Below are 18,559 nucleotides of genomic sequence, written 5' to 3'. Positions count from 1 at the left end.
TTGCATCCAATCGAGTCATTGCAAACTTACAACGGCCGATCTCTTCGGTTAGCGTCGCTCCTATTTTAGTTCAACATAACGAAATAACATTAAGGTTCTATGTGTTACACCATACGTCGGTCCTATTGAATTCACACGAACCTGCGATCAGCTACTAAGAGCTCGCACTGTTAAACTAAAAGACAACAGCGTGGAGAATGGAGCACTTTTGAGATCGATGTGATGAAGAAATCTCCGACGGTAACCCGGATATTTCATAATTGTTTGATTCATAATTAACATAATTATGTTAGTCGTACTGGGAATTTTGGGTAGATTTCTTGTGAGGTCATCATGACGTAAAAATTAAACAAATAGGTGGGAGAGGGGTAGCTTTTTGTATTATATTATATTCACCATGATCTGAAACAGACGATCGAAGAACTTGACCAACACAGAGTCAGGAACAAACCACCCCAGCCCCTCCCCCATAACTTTTTGTCCAGAACCTTTCTTTCAAGGCGGGTTTAGAGGTTCTCTATGAGTGTAGTCAAAGTGCAAAATGTTTATATATCGAGGTACTGGTGCCGAGAAAAGACTTAAGGCCATTCGACAAAAGTAGACCCCTCTAATTCACAGTCCTGCTATTTCATCACAAGAAGAAAATAAGTTTTGGGCGATGTCTTCAGTGATTAAGTGTTTTTCGGGACGGATGACTCCTTTGCATTAGTTAACGCCTAGGGAACCATCATGACAAAGATGTTAACATAAATCAATCACTATTTCTAATGATAGTAACAATTTCAATAACGACAACGATAACGATGGCTAAAATAATGATAATGATTTAAGAAAGGTCATTAGAACCTCGGCTTGTGTCTGCTGATCACTCGATCCCAGACCCCTTGCGATATTATCGTTAATTTTATCAACAGTTTCAAGGTAAAGAATGAATGAATGAATGAACAAAGAAGAATATAAACTACTTGAACTCATTTCCGATCACAATAATAAATCTTAGAGGTGAAGGATGGGGTAATTTGAATTCTAGTTAATGACCCTTATGATTGACGATTCTCCTCCTCAGAGGGAGGTGGTGTTCTGGCCAAACTCACTTGACAGTAATTTATGCGTCGATCAATTTGAAGCTTCAACATCCGCCCCGGGCTTCCCCGGGCATTTGAACTTTTAAAGATTGGTTCGTTTACATAATTTTCGCTATAATTGCCGAAAGAAACGATTTTTTTTGGTTTCTGTGCGATATTTATTGAAACAATTTTTCACCTTAATGACCATGAAAGTGGCTTCACCCCACAGAAAAAAGGCTACCACAATTCACCTTTCATTTTGGTGAATAGGTGTGAATATTCTACAGAGCTCTGCTGCATTCAGGGTAAATTATTACTGACCAACTGAAAAGCTAAATTTAACGTATAAAAATTGATGGACGAAGCAACACATTGACCGTTTTGCTTAAGAATACTGGTCTCGTATCAGAAAACTCGTTCATCAAGGACGTCAAGGACAACTGAGGCTGGAGATTCGACATGACATGGACAGTTCATTTGAACTTTTCAATACTTAAAGACCTTAAAACTCCGTAAGAACTCGTTAACAGTATTACCGATATTTTAAGAGGTCTATTGATATCAATAACAAGTAAGCTAAAAGATTAATGTTTCGTTTTGTCAGTGGTTGGTAATCTTAGATCTTAAGCCATTCTAATAAAAGAAACTACCACAATCTTTATTGATGGATCAATGATTAGTTTGGTCTCAATAACCTATTAATCCGATTAATGTAAGTTGCGGAATATTTACTTAAGGCCTTCTTTTGAATTATTCATTTAACATTCATTCATTTTAATTAAAAGGAATTAAATAAATTCTATTAGAAAAATTTCCTCAAATATTTATTTCTTACCTACACAGTGTTTATAAAGTGGGCGATTGAAAAACTAACCCTTGCAATTTACGTTTCTCTCACTAGTTCACGTAATTTACGGGTCTCACTAGTTCACGTTTCTCTTTTCTTTTTCTATCACATTTTGTACAGGAACACTCGTAGGGTTTCATTTGTGTCGCGAATATCGACTTCTACGGAGATTGAAGTTTCAATGGAGTGCACGTCTGACAAAGGGAGAAAAAGAAAGATAAACAGACCTTTTTAGCCTAGCGCTTTACTGACCGTAGGGACTAGCAAACCAGACCAATTAACGAAAACAGAGTAAATATCAAACCATTGATTGTCTGTGTTCAATTGATTGATCTATTGTCAGACCTATCAAAGGTTTAATACAAAAGGTGTTTTCTACAATGCTGAATCCCGTGGCTTTGAAGAGAGAATATCAATCCATTCGCTCTCTCGTTCTTGGGTCCTCAGTTTATCTAAAGGAGCCTCCCAAGAATCCAGCTTTCTCGCGCACTTCCCCGCGCGATTCATTTCTTCTTCTGCCTCTTCGTCTCTTCCAAGAGCACGAAGAGCAATCGACATAGCTTGATGGGTGTGAATCAGCTCGTCCTGTGTGTCTGATACTTTTTCTTGATAATCAGCTGCCTCTTTAAGGTATTTAAGGGCTCTAGGAAAGATGCAACGTCAAATAATGAATTTCCTCGACGTTTTCCTCCAAAAGAGGATGTCACATTTTTGCTAATGTTTTTACCGAGCGCTATTCGCATCAACACGATGTATTCTCTTAAAGATTATTACCTCTAAGTCCAGTTTAAGAAATTAAATCATTCCTCTGTCTTACGGTCCAAAAAGAATGCTACGATGAAAATATTTACATTGTAAAACATTCTGTTAGATGTTTCACCTTTGAGTCATTCACGGCAATTTGCCAAACCAAAATACAAAGAGTTTGAGGTCGTATAAGAAAATCTGACTTGACAGAAGCAAAATTAGAAGAAAAGGACGTGATCTAACGAGCAAAACAACACACGCTTCATTGCCTAACAACTTGTTGACGCTGCACGAATACAATGTAACATATTTTTGGACTTAATGAGCACTTCTCGAAATTTTTTTTTCCTCGTTCTGGACTTCAATGTGTTCCTCTTACCTTTTGAAAGCAGGAAATCCATGTAAATTGACATTTTCACGGAGTTGCAGTGATTACGATAAAATGTTTAAAGGAACAAATGCACGAAGAATGAATGTTTTTGCAAAGGTCAATATTGCTTACAATCGATTTTGTTGTTAATCTCTGTTAGGAGGGCATCGGATCTACTTAATGCTTTATGATAAATTGCAAAATATCTTTACTCACGTTTCATAGTCCTGTTTCGCGCTGTAAGCCACACCCAGATCATAAAGAGACTTCGCAGTCTCCTGATGTTGCCCCAATAGTTTCCTTCGGATCGATATTGATCTGCTATTGTATTTAATGGCGTTGTCGTAGTCACCCAAGGCGTAGTAACTGTTACCAATCCAACTAAGAGTGGTTGCCGTAAACGGGTGTTCACCGAGGTTCTCTTCATAAACAGGGAGGACATGTAACAGCCTTGTTTGAATGGCCATCATGTGATTTCGCTGCACCATTTGAGAAGCTGTTGGTCAAATGAAAAAGAAAAGAAACCAGAATGATGGGACAGATCGACTGTCTATTTTCAAAATTGCGCTTTTTCTTTAACAAAAACCGCGTTAGCAATACCAATTGAGTATTAGAGTGGAGAAGGAAAATGGCCTTGAGCTCACGCTACTCATCAGCCTATGCCACCAACATCACCTCCTAATTATTGCATTAATTTATCTGCATGCTACTTAAACAATTTCGATAATAATGAAGCTTATACAAGGTGGATCTTACTGCCTAGCTTTTATGGCAAAGATCAATGGAGAGAACTTTCTAAAGATAATTCTCTTTATTAATATATCTTACCATGAATGCATTAAGAAATTAAATTCTCACCAACCTGCTATATCGTTGAAACAGGCAGCTAACATGACATGGTCTTTGGTCCTGTTTAGTTTCTCTACTCTGTCCCATCGCAATTTCAAGGCTAAGTCGAGGTATCCATAGCCCTCATCAACGCGACCCTCGCGAACATAACAAAATCCAAACTTGCTCATGCACTGGGAACGAGTGTTGTCCTTCACGTCCGTAAGTGTAGAATGAATGTCATTTGCTTGATTCAAAATTTCTTTGGCCTGATACAAGGCTCTTGGACAAATGTGAGGGGTACATGTGCAGCTTAACACTATCTTCATTCCGATGTTCGTCAAGCAAGCGCTGTAGAGGCGCAAGTGGGAGCGACATCGATACGCAAGCTTGCAAAAGAGCGACTGAAATTCTTGTTGGCGCATCACCTTTGCAAGAAATACAGCTGCCTCGTTGAAGGCTTCAATGCATTGCTCCCTGAAAGTTTGGTCAAGCTCAGGATGATCGTCTCCACACCAAGCCATGGCTTCCCGAATGTTGTCCTTTTCAGATCTGTACTGATCAATTGCCGACTTGCAATCTTTACTCAAGAAGGTTTCGCAAAGTGTAACAGCCAAGTCACTGTAATGACGAATGAAAGTTGATTTGGTGTCTATGTGATCGGACTTCAGTGAGAAGAAATCTCGTATGAAAGGATGGAGGGAATACTGACAACTTTCCCTGTCGAAGCGAGGAGGCTGCTGTGCTCCAAGGAATTCAGGTAAGTTTGCAAATCAGCTGTGACAAACGACCGAAAGACTTCTTGGAATTGCTCTTGCGTGAATCTGTGTGGAAATGTAGAGAACATCACAATAATCTTCTGATTTTCTTGACTTAAGCGATCAAAACATATTTGAAGACACTTGTCGATGCGATCCTCAATCGGTAAATCGTCAGGGTTTAATTCCTTTACAAGAGAACTTGGTGAAGATGTGGAAAGTCTATGTGCCGCCCTCCGTGGATTTTCCCTCTTCAGAATCGAGATCACTGTGCAGATTATTAAGGGAATACCACCACAAACTCTGACAAGCTCCTCAATCAGATGGTCGTCCAGACCATCTTTACACTTTGAGAACAGAGGTTGAATCGTTGTCATTTAGAGGTTCTAGGTTTATCAGTTCCAGAAGAAAAGACACACACAAATCATAAGTTTCTCGAGATGTAAGGACAAGTTGAATGTTTGGACTTTGTCCAAGATCTTTAAGAAATGTCAAAAAGTCGTCTTTTGTGAATTTTCCAAACATTTCAGCACAGCAATTTTTGGATTGTAATTCCTGGTGGCATTTATCCTTGCTAACTTTATCCTCGAGATGCAGCAAGTTGTCAATGTTTTCAATGATTAACACAACACTTTTTTTCTTGAGAGAAGATATGCGACTTAATGCTTCATTTATTGTATTCTCTCCGGGAACGTACCCTAGAGTCTCGATTATTTTGCTTGCTAAATCTTCTACACAAGTGACACCTCGAGGTTTAACGTACGCGACAAACGTTTTCCTTTCGATCATCCTATGAGCGACCTCTATTACCACCGACGTTTTTCCATATCCAGGCGGTGCTACAATTTCAACAGCCTTGTTTGAAGAAAGGGCAGTTATGATACGTTCGCATGTTTCATTGCGGCCCACCAAATCCGTCCGATCTGGAAAGTTACCATAATGACCAGATTGTTCCTTCACTTCTGCAAGTTAAAAGACAGAAAGACCATTTATCCCTTTCCACTATTAATTGGAATAAAGCACAACAGTCCTGCCAATCAGCCCCTCCCCCTCCCCCACTCCATCCCCAATTCAAAGATTACAAGGACTTATTACAAAAATATCAGGCCCGTACTGAATACCTGGACACATAAGTTATTCATGAACACTGAAGGGGAAGATTTGAATGCGATCCCGCCTTGATAGGCCCAGAACAAGAGAAGAGAGGGCCGAAACTAGCCCAGTAGCGTTTATAAAACTGGCTTGACAGATTTTCAGAAACAACAAGTTAGAAACCCAAGATCGAGTTTTTGAAGAGGTAGGGATTATTGTCAATTTAATTTAAAAAGCAAGAAGGTTGAGAAAGTACAAGGACACCTCTATCATGAAGGCCGATTTCAAAAGCGACTTTTCAAAAGCTCAAACTGGCTTCAAAAGACCCCAGAGCGAGAAATGGAAGGTGGATCTTTCCTGAAGCAGAATCCGTTTTAACTTTGAAAATAATTATTGGTGAACGACAACCACTATTCCTCGCATTTTCAAAATTTCCTTTCGAAAATGGCGCGCTTCGAGTCCGACACCATTGTTTTCTGCCTGCGCTTGAATAAGCATGGATTTTAAACTAAACGATGGCTATTTGATAAAACCACTTATTTGTAAAATACACGATTCACTGATCTTGCTGCATCAGTTGGTTCATGCAACATTTGTCCATGCGAACACCATCCTACCCTAGCTATCTGCATAATTTGTATTCGAGGAATGATTTGCTGTCTAGGAATGAAGGTAGCTAAGAACGACGGCTGGTGAATTTTAAAAAACTCAAGGGAGCGCCATCCAGAGTTCAAAATGGTGTCCTGTTAAGCTAAACTAAGTAGTTGCCATCAACCGAACTTTGTAAACCCGAGGATTTTTCACGCAATCAGAACCCGCACGGGAACTAACGAGCGTACAAACATTTTACTGATATTTCACTCTCGCTAACTTCAATAAAAAGGAAAGCAACTCTAATGACAACAAGAGTGTGAGTTTAATAGTTGCGTGGAAGTTGATAGCAAAAAAAAAAAATTTGGATCTCTCTTTCACTTATATGTTCTAAAACAGAAAATGCCACAGATAAACCTTTTGTAGACGGAAGGTTTAAAGGGGCTAAAAGCTTGAAGCATTCAAAGAAATCGAGCAGCTGAACTCTTTGGATGAGCTGGTAAAGCTGGGAAAAATCATCGATTTTAAACATATTTGTTGATTTTACAATTTTCAACATGATCTTGGCATGCAACTGCCTATGGCTTAAATTAAGGTGCAAACGGCCTTTGACAAGCTTTAGCATTTTGAACAGCCAGCTTTTAAAATTCGTGGAAGACCATGGCGGTATTCTGATCAAGTTTGAAAACACCACTTAAAGTGACGAGAAGGCAAATCGTAACCACTGTTATTAATCTACCATCGTATACAAGCTACAGCCAATACGTAAGACTTCACGCCATCAACATATGGTTTTGCGAAGATTACTATTTGATGAGGTTTCTCCCCCACTTAAAAGTACTCTGGACGTTAGCTCCTTGAATGATTAAGCTAAGTAAGGACAAGAAAATAATGAGAAGCCCATTGGAAACGAACGTTCTTAGTTACATAATTATAGCACAATTTCGACAAAGGTTCTATGAACATCAAGTGTGAATTAATGCTTTCCTTCTTACCTTTGTTAGGAAAAGAATCCTGCGCTTCTCTCTCGAAGCTAATTGAAAACATCTGACCAGTCGGATCTGGCATACTGAAGCTGTCCTTGAATGAACAACCAAGTCCTTGCAAGGCTAAATCTGAAGAAAAAGAAAAGGTACCCAACATTCACACTTTGAGAATCTTAAAAAGGTAACATGTGCCTGTACGCGATCACTTTTCTCCTAGCTATCTCTTGTACAAGGGGTAAGAGGTAATGCACATTAGAGATCATGGCTTGTATAACGAAAAATAGCAGGCTTAAGAATAAGAAACTGAAAGTGCCGCAACGAGGAAATTAAAGGCAAACACTGAAACTGCCAAAGATCCCCAATGTACTTATTTGGGCGAGTACTTACCAACTGTGTTTGGAAAATGCTTAGATATTATCTGTATAGCGTCGTTTCGCTGAATCTCATCTAGTGCTTTTGCAACGTCACTTAATGCTATTTCAAGGAACTGCACGGCCACCCATTCTAGAACCTCTTCTGCAGGACTTTTCCTGATTTGTTTTACATCAGCTAACGCTCGACGTACGTCAGCTGGTACTTCCATTTTCCAGGCCAGATGTGTCCAGTTTTTTAATACAGAATTGTCCTCTCGATTAAGTTCTAGCGCCAACCTTTCTAAGAGTTCCGATCCAGGGGTTATGATATCTTTAAGTAACATGTCGTCTACAGAAAAGTAAAGGTAACCCCAAATCATTATTAGTTAACTTCCTAGGAGCGGGGCCTTAACGCAGAGAGAACTATTGCTCAATCGATTCTTGAAATACTCGTGCAGCCAGTTGCATATTAGGGTCTACATAGGGACTATCTGAAAAGCAGCAGAATCTGACTTTTCTTTTGATAACTGAAAAACAAATTCCTGGCCGCAAAGGTATTAGGCTTAGGTAAACTTTCTTTATTTGTGATGCAGTGCTGACACTCTACCTCTTAGTTTCTCCTCATTAAGATATTTTACTAGATCCCTTCTCTCAATAGATTTCAAAGCTTCCTTGAGACTTAAAAGTGTTTTTTGTGGGCAAGTGGTAGCCAGATACTGGAACAGTCTACCAGTCGGATTTTCTGTCGATCGTCTTTCAAACTTCCAGCAGGTTTTTCTTGGCACACCCAGTTTTAACGCCAAGGTGTACCAGTTGGACAAAGCCAGTGACGTTCCGTCTAAAGCCAACGCAATTTCGTCCAAAAGACCAACTTTGGGTGAAGGAGCTTCATTACTTGGCGAAGTGATCACATCAACAACTTTTTCAGTGTCAGCACAAACAGCTAATTGTCAAGCAAAGTAAGACAAACAAACTCAGCCTAAATTCCTGAGAATCTCGTTGATTAACTGCCTCATACAGTGGAAAAAATTTAATAGAAAACAAATAAAGATATGTTACACTCGTGATGAGCAGAACTTCCAAGTGTTCCAAAAGTGTTTCACAAGAGTCACACTTCTTCCTCTATAAAATTGAACAGCTGTCAGGCTGTGCCATTTAGCAAATTATAGACTTAGTTATTAAGCCAATATACCACTCATTCAATTAGTTTTGAAAGCTCTCTAAAATCTACTTAATTTAGACAGTTGACTAATGGGTCATTTTTCAGTGAGCCAAGACTGTCCCTAACCTCCAAACGTCTCATTTAAAGTCTTCTTAAATGATGGCTGGCTTCTTACCTTAAAGACTCGGCTCGCATTTTTTTTTTCAAACAGTGGCTTGTAAACTGAAAAATCTGTCAGATTTCACGCATGTAAAATAAAGATTTATCCTGTTCCGAGGTAGGACGACGGCGCCTTTGACAAAAATTGTGCGCACTTGTCTCATGGAAACGATCAAATTTCTTTCATAAGGTAAAGAAAAATTTACCCAGTGCGCCTGGGACCTAGATACCCAATGCATCAATGATTTTTTCCTATTGATCAAAATATTAACAGACCGATTCCAAATCATCCGTTGTAGACAAAAAGGGCCCTCTCTAAAGATTGAAAAGATTGGTAAGGCTGACAAAAATTGTGCGCACTTGTCTCATGGAAATGCTTAAGATTCTTTCGTAAAGTAAAGAAAAATTTGCCCAGTGCGCCCGGGACCTGGATACCCGATGCAACAATGATTTTTCCTATTGATCAAAATATTAACAGACCGATTACCGATCATCCGTTGTAGACAAAAAAGGCTCTCTCTAAATCTAAATTCCATTTTTGGGAGAATGTACACCCATCGCTTCTTTCGGATTTAAACTGATAACCTGATTAAGAGCTCAGTGGGCGCTTTCTTAACCCTTAAACTCCCATGAGTGACCAACACAGAATTTCTCATTACAATATCAATTCGATATCAACCAGATAAGTGATGAGAATAAACAAAAATATCAATTTGGGGATAATTAGTTGATCCAGTACTAAATTCTCTGAACTAAAATTATAAGAATTATATGTTTGACAGTAAGGAGAATTACCAATTTGATCTGGGAATTAAAGGATAAAGTGTGAATTCTCCTTGTGGGTACTGCCGGGGGTGTTGTTTCAAAAATGGTCCCAGACAAATTCTAGTTCTTTGGTTCCGAGTATATCTGAAGGAGCCTCCCAAGAATCCAACTTTTTTGCACACTCATTCGAGCGTTTCATTTCTTCTTCTGCTTCTTCGGTTCTTCCAAGACCACGAAGAGCAACTGCCATGGCCTGGTGAGTGAAAATCAGCTCGTCGTACGTGTCCAGTACTCTTTCTTGCAAATCAGCTGCCTCTTCAAGAAGTTTAAGGGCACTGAAATAGATACAGCGGTAAGTTATGTACTTCCCACACTCTTTCTCTTAAAGTGTCAGAGACTTTCATCTATCTGATACACTGCTATATGAAATGTTATCTAGAAATCTAAACTGAGGTGTAAGGAGTTGAAACCATTGTTATTAAGGACAGTGTTCCTCGTCTTCCTGTTCAAAAGGTTACCGGTCACCTCGCCACCAAGCAGACTCGCCACCAGCGAACTCGCCACCAAGGAACGATCTCGCCACCAACGTACTCGCCACCAAGCGAAGTCTTCTCGCCACCAACCACCAATAAAGAGATAAACTAGAATAAAGTAGTCGAGGAGAGTAGGATGTTCGAACGAGCACAATTCAAATCGGCCGATACGTTTGTGCGCTTGTCTGTATTTAAATTATGACCTTCAGCGACGTGTTAGATGTGTTCCGTTCCTAACTCATTGACATCGAAACGCATCGTGTTTGTCTTTTGCACGTAAGCGAGGAGAAATTGCAAAACTCGATGCGAGGAATAAAAACTTACTTGAGAGAAAATGAAACTTCATGGGAAGAAATAAGTGATGAAATGAAACTCGATAGCAGTTGTATTAAAACTAAATGCGAACGAACAACATACGTTTATAAAGTTTGAGTACAGACAAGCGAACAAACTTATCGGTTTCGAACGTACTTTCGACAACATACGTTTATAAAGTTTGAGTACAGACTTATCAGCCGAACATCCTACTGTCCTCGACTAATCTCTTTATTGGTGGTTGGTGGCGAGAAGACTTCGCTTGGTGGCGAGTACGTTGGTGGCGAGATCGTTCCTTGGTGGCGAGTTCGCTGGTGGCGAGTCTGCTTGGTGGCGAGGTGACTGGATACCGTTCAAAAAATACTCTTACAATTCAAAAAGGAAAAAAAATAAATTGCCGTGTGATGCGATCTTGTAAATTTTAACCTTAAAATCATTAAATGGAATTTTCAAAATACAAGGAGGTCTAAGAGGCCGCAGCGAGGCGGCAGCAAAACCAGAAGACAAGGAAAGTGAGTCAACAAGTAAAACGGCACCTCGGTACGAGCATCGTTCCTCTAGCTACAAAACATATTAGCCTGTCGTCTTCGCACGACTACGAAATAACCTTTTCCGGACCACAGGGGCAAAAGACTTCCTCCATCAGGACAACTGTAACATCCGCGTGAACTTGACATTTTGACAGACTTGCATTGATTAAGGGGCAAAAATGTTTGTGCGTGCCATCGCGTCGTGGTTCTCCCTTATGTCAAAACTTTTACCAAGGAGTATGGGATCTACAGAATGCTGAATGATAAATTACAAAGCATCTTTACTCACGTTTCATACTCTTGTTTCGCAGTAAAAGCTACTCCCAGATCATAGAGAGACTTAGCCGTTTCTTGATGATTCCCCAACAGTTGCCTTCGTATTTCTACTGATTTACTGATATGTTTAACGGCATTGTCGTAGTCACCCAAAGCATGGTAACTGTTGCCAATCCAGTTGAGAGTGGTTGCCGTAAACGGGTGGTCACCAAGGTTCTCTTCATAGACAGGCAGCACATGAGTCAGCCTTGTTTGGATAGCCAGCATATGTTTTCGCTGCACCATTTGAGAAGCTGCGAGTCAAAATAAATAGAGCGATAAATCAGAAGAATGCAATGTAAGATTGCAGACTGAATTTATATATCTATATATATATATACATAAGTTAAAGCATTACCACAGCATTGAGCACTTTATGCCAAGGTAGACTCTACCCCCACATTTATATTTATATATATATATATATATATATATCCTCAGTCGTTTATCAAGCCACCGTCACACGGAACGACAACAACACCTCTGAAACATACATCGGACTCACAGAAACCGACTTCAAAACAAGACACAGAAATCACACCGCATCATTCCGCCACGCCAAGCACAAAAACTCTACCGAACTTAGCAAACACATCTGGACACTCAAGAACGACAACATTGACTATTCTATCTCATGGCGCGTCTTATCATCTAACTCTCCTTACAACAGCTCCAGTAAAAGGTGCAACCTCTGCCTAAAAGAAAAATTCCTGATAATTTACCGACCCGACCTCTCATCACTAAATAAGCGTAACGAACTCGTATCTTCATGCCGACACAGAAACAAAACGTTGCTACGCAACAGCTGAACTTTAAAGTTTTTAAGTTTACCGCGTATTATGCAAATTTTCCTAGTATATAAACGATAGTCATATGAATATTCTTTCATTAAACCCCTGAAGAGTGAAGCGATTCACGAAACAGGCTTGTCGGGAAATGTAGTTACGTCCTTTTTTCCCTTCGTAATATTTATTCTGCTCTGCTTCAACGTATTGAGCACTGTTCCACGCGAAAATCGACCTGCAGACTTCCTATATATATATATATATATATATATCCAACAATATCACTGGCTAATTATTGCATCACTTATGACGCATGATTCGTAAACAATTTTGATTGTGGTATGCTTTGCCAAGCTTACGCAAAAAATCAGAGGATCTCAATAGCAAGACCTACAGGTTTTACAGCAGACATTGAATGGAGTTGATCCGTTTCTGATAATTCCTTCTCAATACTGTCCATTCGTAAATATGATTATGATTGAAGCAATAAGAACTGAAATTGCCACAAACCTGCTAAATCATTCAAGCAAGCAGCCATCATGACTTGGTCTTTGCTCTTTTCGAATTCCGCCTTTGCTCTATCCTTTCGTAATTTCAAAGCGATGTCAATGTATTCAAAACCCTCGCTAACGCGCCCCTCACAAACACGACAAAAACCAAGCTTGCTCAAGCACTGGGCACGAGTTGCGTCGCTGAAGTCTTTAGCTGTTGACTGAATTTGATTTGCCTGAGTCAGAGTTTCCTTTGCTTGATTCAAGGCTCTTTGACAAATATGAGGTGTACATGTGCAGCTTAACACAACTTTCATTCCAATGTTCGTCAAGCAAGCGCTGCGGAGTTGCATGTGACATCGATGGGCAAACTTGTAAAAGAGCGACCGAAACTCTTGTTTGTGCATCACCTTGGCAAGAAATACAGCTGACTTGTTGAAGGCCTGAATGCAATGCTCCCTCAAGGTTTGGTCGAGATCAGGATGATCGTCTCCACACCAAGCCATGGCTTCTCGAATGTTATTCTTTTCTAAAATGTACTGATCAATTGCCGACTTGCAATCTTTACTCAAGAAAGTTTTATAAAGAGTAACGGCCAAGGCACTGTAGTGACGAATAAAAACCGATTTGGCTTCTGTATGACCCGGCTTCAGTGAAAAGAAATCTCTAATGAAAGGATGAAGAGAGAAATAACATTTTCTCCTGTTGAAGCGGAGAAGGCTGCTTTGCTTCAAGCAATTCAGACACGTTTGCAAATCGCCTTCGACCGATGACTCAAAGACTGCCTGGAATTGTTCTCGGGTGAATGTGCACGGAAATGTAGAGAACATTACGAGAATCTTCTGATTTTCTTGACTTAAGCGATCAAAACATATTTGAAGACACTTGTAAATGCGATCCTCGTTGGCTAAAAAAACGGCATCTAGTTCTCTAGCAAGAACTCTTGGTGGAGTTGTGCAAAGTCGACGGGCTGCCTCCTGGGGATTTTCTTTCTTTAGAATTGAGATTACTATGCAGATTACCAGGGGAATACCACCACAAACTCTGACCACATCTTTGATCAAGTCATCTTCCAGACCATCGTCACACTTTGCAAACATAGAAGCGGAATCCTTTTCGTTAAGAGGCTCTAGATCAATCAGTTCAATTGGGAAATACACATTAAAATCATAGGTTTCTCTAGATGTCAGCAGAAGTTGAACGTTTGGACTTTGTCCTAAGTCTTTAAAAAACATCAGAAAGTCGTTCTTCATATATTTTCCACACACTTTGGCGCAGTTATTCGTGGCTTCTAATTCTTGCTGGTATTTAGCGTTGCTAACTTGATCCTCAAGGTGCAGCAAGTTGTCAATGTTTTCAATAATCAACAGCACGCTATTTTTCTCTAATGAAAATAAGCGACGAAATATTTTAGTCATTGTGTTCTCACCGGGACCGAACCCTAAAGCTTCGATAATTTTGCTTTCCAAGTCTTCTACACAAGTAACATCTCGTGGATTAACGTAAACAATGGCCTTTTTCACTTCCATCATCCCATAAGCGACTTCTATTACCACCGACGTTTTTCCATATCCAGGCGGTGCGACAATTTCAACAGCCTTGTTTGAAGACAGGGCGCTAATTATGTTTCCACAAATATCACTGCGACCCACTAAATTCGTTCGGTCTGGCAAGCTTCCAAAGTGACCGGATTGTTCCTGCACTTCTGCAACTATAAAATAAATAAAAATGACTTTACTGAAATTACAGGAATACCATTTTAACCATTTATGCTTTGCCAACATTGTCACGAAATGACCCATCTTTGACGGCGAAGAATGTTTGTTCCCCACTTCTCTCTGGGAAGACAGTGGCAGTACAGAGATCGAGATTACCAACACCAGGTTAGGAAGAAGAGTTAGAGCCGGAAGACGTTTTGCGAACCTTCTGAATATTGGCTACCAAACAATAGAGGAAACAAAGGGAAGAATTTCCTGGCAAGCCCAACAAAACTAAATGTGTCTAAACACCTGTGGCAAACACTTGAACAAGACATATAAACGAAAAATTTAGCATCGAATGGGAGAAACGTTTTCCTTCTTACCTTGCTTAGGAGGCGAACCACGCCTTTCTCTCCTGCGGCTGGTTGAAATCATCGCACGTGTTGGATCTGGCACGTTCAAGCTGCCCTGAAATGAACACCCAAGTTCTTTTAAAACTGAGTCTGAAAAAAAAGGGCAAATATACACAGTCAGAGAGATTATATTTAATATCAAGATAATTTTCATTGTTTCTTTCGTTTTAACGGCATTTGCACAATGCACATAAGAGATCACAAAGCTGATACTCTATTAACAAGGAGAAAGGGGATTTTGGACAGGTATAACAATAAATACCACATTGTCAAAATCCCAAATTACCTATTAGATAATAACTGGCCTTACTTACCAATTGTGTTCGGAAAATGCCTTGATATTATTTGTATGGCGTCATTTCGCTGGATCTTTTCAAGTGCCTGTGCAATATCACTTAGCGTTGTTTCAGGGAACCGAGCGGCCATCCATTCCAAGACCTCTTTGGTAGGACTTTTTCTGCATTGTTGGACATCAGCAAACTGTCGAAGAATTTCGGCTGGTACTTCCAACTCACAGGCCAGATGTACATAATTTTTGACGCCGATATTGTCATCTCGATTAAGTTCTTGCGATATCTTTTCTAATAGTTCTGATCCAGGGGTAATGACATCCTTAAGTAATACGTCATCTGCAGAGAAATATGCCCATGAATCATTTTCTGTAAACTTTCCGCAAAGGGGCCTAAATAAAGAGATTATATTCGCCTAATTGATTTGTGAACTATTCATGCAGCCAATAGCACATAAGTCTCAGTATAAGAAAAACCTGAATAATAAATGAAATTGAATTTTAACTTAACAATTTAGGGAAAAAACCTCTAAGGACCGATGGTGTTTAGCTCATTTAAAATCGAGAAGCATACTGAACATTCTTTATCATTTTATGTCACGTTATTTGCAATATGCAATGTTGAGATATTACCTCCTAGCTTCTTATTTTTAAGAATGTTCATCAAATCCCTCCTCTCAATAGAATCCAGAGCTTCCTTGAGACTAGTAAGTGTCAATTGTGGGCAACAAGTAGCCAAATACTGGAACAGTCTGCCAGTTGGATTTTCTGTGGATCGTCTTTCAAACGTCCAACATGTGATTCTTTGCACGCCCAGTTTAATTGCCAAGGTGTACCAGTTTGACAAAACTAGTGACCGCCCATCCAGAGCCGAGGCAAGTTCGTCCAAAATACCAGCTCTGGGTGAGGGGGCTTCACTTGGTTTAGTGATTACATCAACAACTCTCTCAGAGTCAATGCAAACAACTAATAAATATAAAAATTATAAACAGTAGAATTATAAAAACATTAAGGATCATGATACAAGACATGATACAAAACAACAAACAGAACATCTCATAATTCACTTTCATGCAGTGTTTCTCATGACACACGTTTCCTCCTCAAATAAAATACACGAGTTGTGTCATGCAGGTAGTCAAAGACTGCATTCGTCAACCAATAGATTAGTCCTTCAAAACGTAGTTGAAAGCTGTCTACAATCCGTGTACTTTGGACAGTTGACAAATGGGTCATACATGAGACAACGCCGTCTCTAAGAAGCAAACACAACGTTGACAAGCTGTTTCATCAAGCAATATCAAATTCTGTGTTTATAGAGCTACTTAAGAGGAGCAAAATCTCTCCAAAAGTCCTTCGTCAGTAAGTCCCCTTAAATGATGACACAGACAGTATAGCCTCACATTTGACTATGATTATTTTTTTGTTACCTTCTGTGGTCAGTAAATTGAGTAGGTCGTTTCTCCCGATCTCCAACATGGTCTCCTTTAGTTCTTTAATCGTTAAATCCGGTTTCCAGGACTCAAGAAAATCAAATAATCGGAATGTAGGACTGAAGTCACCGTACTGTTCTAATCGTTTGATGACATCCACCTCAACCGTCCAGCGTTGATGCTAAATGTTTCCAATTATGTATCAATCTCATATCCCGGTCCAAGCACAGACTTAACTGTTCTATAAATTCTGGATTACCCCTTAGAATGTGGGATAACTTGGACCCTAAACATCGAATAGAATAAAATATTATTTGCAATCAATTCCCGGAAATTTACTCTGAACCGACTTTCGAAGAAACAAATATGACGAACTTAGTCAAGAATCAACGATGAGTACAGTGTAAAACAGAAGTCCATGATAGCTTAATGTAAACGAGGAACATACCCAATAAAAGAATAAAAATGCACCGGCAAATAAAAAAATGGGGTCGATCTATTGCTCCAACGACGAAGCATTTCTAACCCTCAATGAAGCATGGAGGCGATATTTAAATTGTCACGCCAGTTGATGTCATTGCGCATCTGTGTACCTATATTACTTAGTAAACGCTTTGAAATTGTTAGCGCATAGGATCGTCCGATGTATGTCTTGTTAGTAACCTAATCGTTAATCAGGTAATTTAGTGTTAACAACTGAGTTGAAAACGTAAATTGGCCACCGCAAAGAGTTAAAAGGCTGACGTTTCGAGCGTTAGCCCTTCGTCAGAGCGATCGTTACTTGTGAAAAATTTTAAAGCAGCTTGTTTAGGTGATTTTTTTATTAAATAATAAAAGAACCTGGAGAGTTTGTGGCATTCTTGAAATTATACTCAACACTAGCGGGGATACCTACCAATGCAAACTATCTATCGAAATTGTAAATATTTTTATGGTAATTTCGAGTAATCGTAAGCTACAGTCTCCTTTGTCGAAAACTTACGAATGCACTCAGCCAGGATTTGTTGCAGAGGAAGATCGAATATCAACGTACTTGCTACATACAGGAGGAAATTACTTACCAGTCAAAGGAACACTTGCATCCAATCGAGCCATTATGAACTTACAACCGCCGATCTCTTCGACTAGCGTCGCTCTTATTTTAGTTGAACATAACGAAATATCGCGAAGGTTGTATGTGTTACGCCATACGTCGGTACTATGGAATTCACGCGAACGATACGTCTACTGCTAAGAGCTCGTACAGCTGAACTCAAAAGATGACGGAACGGAAAATGGAGCACTTTCGGGATTGATTCGATGAAAGAAGTCTCAGACAATAACCCGGATATTTCATTTATTGTTTAATTTGCATAATTATATAACAGCCAGACAGGGAATTTTGGGTAGATTTCCTATGAGGTCATGATTGCATGGCAAGGATTTGGAAATTTCTGCCTATTTGCTGATATGAAATTTAAAAAAAGGCAGGGGAGTGGAAGGTTTTTTGTTCTAGGTTACATTCACCATTATCAGGAGCCCATTACTTGGAGCTTTCAACTGCCTTGCATTTTTGTCACGGTGGCACAGGGTTTTTGCGTGACGCGTGATGGTGCAAGATGACGCGTGATTGAACTCAAATTATCCGCGTGACGCGAGACCGGACATCACAACTTGATGCGTGATTTTCTATTTCACAAGTGCGTGACGCGTGATTTACAAGACTTACTAATTAGATTTCCGTGATAGTGAACGCTCTTTGACCAAGAGGAAACCAATCATTAAAAGTAAATAGCGTCTTAACAAAGATCAATAAACCATAACAGCCGGCACACTGTTTTCTGGTCTTTTCCGTCCTTTGCTGACCTTCGCCTGACCTTTGATGTCTTTGATCTTCCTGGTAGGTCCAAACAATCGTAACATAATATTCATAATTTAATATAGTTAATATTTTCACAAGGACTATGATCTTCAGTGTTCTTTTTGTCGACAGCCTGGTTGTCTCGCTTCAACAAGTAAGTCGTCTTTATTTGTCTGACAAAAAGCGATAT

At 39.6% G+C, this 18,559-nt stretch overlaps 2 pseudogenes; both read right to left on the bottom strand.

Annotated features, from left to right (window-relative positions):
* Window positions 1-1,328: 1,328 nt before the first annotated feature.
* On the bottom strand, window positions 1,329-8,381 carry LOC131794710 (uncharacterized; annotated as a pseudogene).
* Window positions 8,382-8,519: 138 nt separating this feature from the next.
* LOC131794713 (uncharacterized) lies at window positions 8,520-17,822 on the bottom strand (annotated as a pseudogene).
* Between the last annotated feature and the right edge of the window lie 737 nt (window positions 17,823-18,559).

The sequence above is a fragment of the Pocillopora verrucosa genome, chromosome 4 (assembly GCF_036669915.1).
Source record: "Pocillopora verrucosa isolate sample1 chromosome 4, ASM3666991v2, whole genome shotgun sequence".
Classification (NCBI taxonomy): Eukaryota; Metazoa; Cnidaria; class Anthozoa; order Scleractinia; family Pocilloporidae; genus Pocillopora; species Pocillopora verrucosa.
This window is presented reverse-complemented; position numbering and strand designations above follow the sequence as displayed.